This window comes from Nerophis lumbriciformis, linkage group LG15 (assembly GCF_033978685.3).
Source record: "Nerophis lumbriciformis linkage group LG15, RoL_Nlum_v2.1, whole genome shotgun sequence".
NCBI lineage: Eukaryota > Metazoa > Chordata > Actinopteri > Syngnathiformes > Syngnathidae > Nerophis > Nerophis lumbriciformis.
Window position 1 is genome coordinate 20840001 of NC_084562.2, and position 5000 is coordinate 20845000.

At 42.4% G+C, this 5000-nt stretch overlaps 1 protein-coding gene across 1 annotated transcript in view; it reads left to right on the forward strand.

The window, feature by feature from the left end:
• The window catches only part of gpc6a (glypican 6a), a 417616-nt gene that overhangs the window by 282048 nt on the left and 130568 nt on the right, over positions 1-5000 (forward strand). The gene's annotated exons all lie outside the window — the stretch shown is intronic.

Genomic DNA, 5000 nt, shown 5'->3' on the forward strand with positions numbered 1-5000 from the left:
GTCAATGAGTGCAAGAAATTTGTGGACGATGTTCGTGGGAATGTACCAAAGTATAGACTTAGACTTAGACAAACTTTAATGATCCACAAGGGAAATTGTTCCACACAGTAGCTCACTTACAATGATGGAAAGTGTAATGATGGAAAGGACAATGCATGTATAAATAGACTATATATAGCGATATAAAATATAACATATATACGTAATATTTACATAATATATGTACAGTATATTATATATACTGATATATTATATTATATTATGTCTATATCATATATACAATATATAACAATTACCATGTACAATATTACAGTATATGTGACAACTGCAGCATAAAACAGAGTTAGTTGCTGGTGGGTCTTATTGGAGGGTGAATTGGTATCCACTTTTGTTGAGTGCTTTCTGGTATGGAGGGTGTTGCTGATGACAGGGCTGACAGTCTGCTGTTGATGCCGGCTGGGATGTTCCTGGTTGTGACCAGCGGGTGGTTGCTGTCGCAGTGTACATATTGTAATGTGGTGTCGGGCTTTGTAAATGGACGATATGTATTATTGTTCAGATTGAGTGTTACCATACTTGCCAACCCTCCCGGATTTTCCGGGAGACTCCCGAAATTCAGCGCCTCTCCCGAAAACCTCCCTGGACACATTTTCTTCCGAAAATCTCCCGAAATTCAGGCGGACTCAGGTCCGCATGGACCTGAGTCCGCTTTCCGACAATATAAACAGCGTACCTGCCCAATCACGTTGTAACTGTAGAATGATGGAGGGCGAGTTCTTGGTTTCTTATGTGGGTTTATTGTTAGGCAGTTTCATTAACGTCCTCCCAGCGCGGCAACAACACACAACAACAGTAGTCACGTTTTGGTCTACCGTAAAGCAGTTCGTCTGCCGTAAACAGCAATGTTGTGACACTCTTAAACAGGACAATACTGCCATCTAGTGCATTTGATGAAAGCAATTTTGTGCGTGCCACACAGCAATGCATCATCAGAGAGGGTGTTCAGCATGGTTAGAAAAATAGTGACAGAGAATAGAACAAGGATGGACAATTCAACCCTTAACTCAACAATGAGTAGATGAGTGTTATGTGTGTGTATATGTGTAAATAAATGAACACTGAAATTCAAGTATTTATTATATATATATATATATATATATATATATATATATATATATACCGTATTTTCCGCACCATAAGGCGCCCTGGGTTATAAGCCGCGCCTTCAATGAACGGCATATTTCAAAACTTTGTCCACCTATAAGACGCCCCGTGTTATAAGCCGCATCTAACTGCGCTAAAGGAATGTCAAAAAAACAGTCAGATAGGTCAGTCAAACTTTAATAATATATTAAAAACCAGCGTGATGTGGGCGCGCAAGGAGTCGTATATCAACATGGACGGAGCTGCGTGAAAAAAGCCACCCGGCCTCTTCGCGTAAACTTACCTTAACCACTCGCTCATCTTTTCTTCATCCATCCCTTCGAGTTAGCTTTTATGATGACGCCGGCTGGAAAGGTCTCTTTTGGCAAGGTCTTCCTTTTGAATATCACCATGGGTGGAAGTTTCTGGCCATTAGCATGGCAAGCTAGAACCACAGTGAAGGATGACTTCTCATTCCCTGTGGTGCGAATATTCACCGTACGTGCTCCCGTTGTATCCACAGTGCGGTTCACAGGAATATCAAAAGTCAGTGGAACCTCGTCCATGTTGATAATGTTCTCTGGCCGGATCTTTTTTTCAGCTATCTTGTTTTTACAATATGCACGGAAAGTAGCCAGCTTTTCTTGAAAGTCTTTAGGCAGTTGCTGTGAAATAGTAGTCCGTGTGCGGATGGAGAGATTGCGTCTTTTCATGAACCGGATCCCTGTCGCTTAGTAGGAGCCATTTTGTGGTCTTTACAGATGTAAACACACAAAGGAAATGAAACGTACGGTAATATCCGCGCGCTTCTTCTACGCGGGCGGGTGGTTGCTTACAGTAGAAGAAGAAGCGCTTCCTGTTCTATGGAGGCGGGTGCTTACCTTGGCGGTTGCTTGCGTAGAAGAAGAAGCACTTCCTCTTCTACGGGGAAAAAAGATGGCGGCTGTTTACCGTAGTTACGAGACCGAAACTTTATGAAAATGAATCTTAATATTAATCCATATATAAAGCGCACCGGGTTATAAGGCGCACTGTCAGCTTTTGAGAAAATTTGTGGTTTTTAGGTGCGCCTTATAGTGCGGAAAATACGGTATGTATATATAATAAAATAAATATATATGTATAGCTAGAATTCACTGAAAGTCAAGTATTTCTTGTACATATATATATTTTTGGGGGGGTTTGTAGTAGGAATTCTTTTGTGTCAAACAAACCTGCCTTCATGACGCTGGCCTCCACGTTTCTTCCCAACAGGAGTCGGGTCTGTGTCCAAACGAACACAATGGGATATTCTGCATGGCGTTGTGTGTGAAAATGTTTTCCACGGTGTCACCTTGTTAACCACATTCCTGGGGTGACATAAACAATTTACCAGAGCAGAAGTCGATGACACGGCTCCCTTGTAAGGCACGGTGTGATATCAGCGACAGATTGCAAATGTCAAAGACGTCGAATTTGATCCTCTCCGCCAAACGGAACGGCTAATAGCGTCCACGTCACGGCGGTCGCCTCTCGCCGGGTTCTTGTTTTTTCCCACACAATACCACACACAAGGCGCCGAATCAAAGACAAACCGCGGCGATAACAACAGACAAGATCGAAGTCAGTTGGCGCTCAGAAGTCGACATTGCTATTATTAAAGTACGCGGTTGTGTTGTTCCTTACCAGTTCTCCTCATGTGTATCTTTAGTTGCCGTTGTATCACTGGGTTTGTTAACAGCACCTGTCAGTTCCTTGTGCGATTCCTTTAAAGGGGAACATTATCACCAGACCTATGTAAGCGTCAATATATACCTTGATGTTGCAGAAAAAAGACCATATATTTTTTTTAACCGATTTCCGAACTCTAAATGGGTGAATTTTGGCGAATTAAACGCCTTTCTAATATTCGCTCTTGGAGCGATGACGTCACATCGGGAAGCAATCCGCCATTTTCTCAAACACCGAGTCAAATCAGCTCTGTTATTTTCTGTTTTTTCGACTGTTTTCCCGTACCTTGGAGACATCATGCCTCGTCGGTGTGTTGTCGGAGGGTGTAACAACACGAACAGGGACGGATTCAAGTTGCACCAGTGGCCCAAAGATGCGAAAGTGGCAAGAAATTGGACGTTTGTTCCGCACACTTTACCGACGAAAGCTATGCTACGACAGAGATGGCAAGAATGTGTGGATATCCTGCGACACTCAAAGCAGACCCCCATTGAATCTGCCGGAGTGTGTGAGCAATTCAGGGACAAAGGACCTCGGTAGCACGGCAAGCAATGGCGGCAGTTTGTTCGAGCTAAACCCCCTGGATGTCTTGGCTCACACCGTCCCTTATGTCACCGAAGATGATCAAGAGATCTAGCTTTCCTGGCCTGCTGACATCAACTCCAAAACTGGATAGATCAGCTTTCAAGAAAAGAGAGCGGATGAGGGTATGTCTACAGAATATATTAATTGATGAAAATTGGGCTGTCTGCACTCTCAAAGTGCATGTTGTTGCAAAATGTATTTCATATGCTGTAAACCTAGTTCATAGTTGTTAGTTTCCTTTAATGCCAAACAAACACATACCAATCGTTGGTTAGAAGGCGATCGCCGAATTCGTCCTCGCTTTCTCTGTCGTGTCGTTTTGGTCGGTTTTGCTTGCATACGGTTCAAACCGATATGGCTCAATAGCTTCAGTTTCTTCTTCAATTTCGTTTTCGCTACCTGCCTCCACACTACAACCATCAGTTTCAATACATGCGTAATCTGTTGAAGCGCTTAAGCCGCTGAAATCCGAGTCTGAATTCGAGCTAATGTCGCTATATCTTGCTGTTCTATCCGCTATGTTTGTTTGTGTTGGCTTCACTATGTGACGTCACAGAAAAATGGACGGGTGTATATAACGATGGTTACAATCAGGCACTTTGAAGCTTTTTTTAGGGATATTGCGTGATGGGTAAAATTTTGAAAAAAACTTTGAAAAATAAAATAAGCCACTGGGAACTGATTTTTAATGGTTTTAACCCTTCTGAAATTGTGATAATGTTCCCCTTTAACGCAACGCGGTCAACAAGAGTGCAACATCAAGCGGTGGAACGACGACACTGACACGCGTGCTGTAAATAGCACACTTGTGTGGTTTTCCTGCCATAGGGCATGGTCTCCACACGTTTACACACTTGTAATCACAAGTGTGTTTGGATAAAAAAAAATAAAGCTGTCAAAGGATTAAAATATTTAATCGCGATTATTTGTATTTTGTCTGCGGTTGTCATAACGGGGTTTTTGCCGCCATAACCACTTGCACTGAGCCTGGTCTATAAAATCCGCCACACCTACCTGATACCGAAGTACATGTCAAACTACTTCCGCCATAATCACAACACCAGGGGGAGCTCCACTAACCACGTTAAACCCAGATTCCGATCTAATGAAGGTCTTAACTCATTCTCCTTCTATGCCACATCAATATGGAATGCACTCCCAACAGGTGTAAAAGAAAGGGCATCTCTATCCTCCTTCAAAACCGCACTAAAAGAACATCTCTGTCATGTCTGTGTAATCATGTTTTGTTTTAGTCATGTTTTGTTTAGTTTAGTTTAGTTATTGGACTCTTTAGTTTCTGTTTACGCTCCATTGTTTTTTTTTCCATAGCAACCCATTAGTTTTCACCTGTCATGTCACGCACCTGTTTTGAGTCACACACCTGTTGTTAATCATGTCTGTGTTATTTAAGCTTTTCATTTTCTGTTGTTTGTCCTGGTGTCATATCCTTTCTAACCCTGCTATCCTCTCGTATCAAGCCATGTTCACAGTCCCATGCCACAGTAAGTGTTTTTGTTTCGTGTTCACAGTTTCTGCCTTTGTGCAAGTTTTGTTTTCATTCG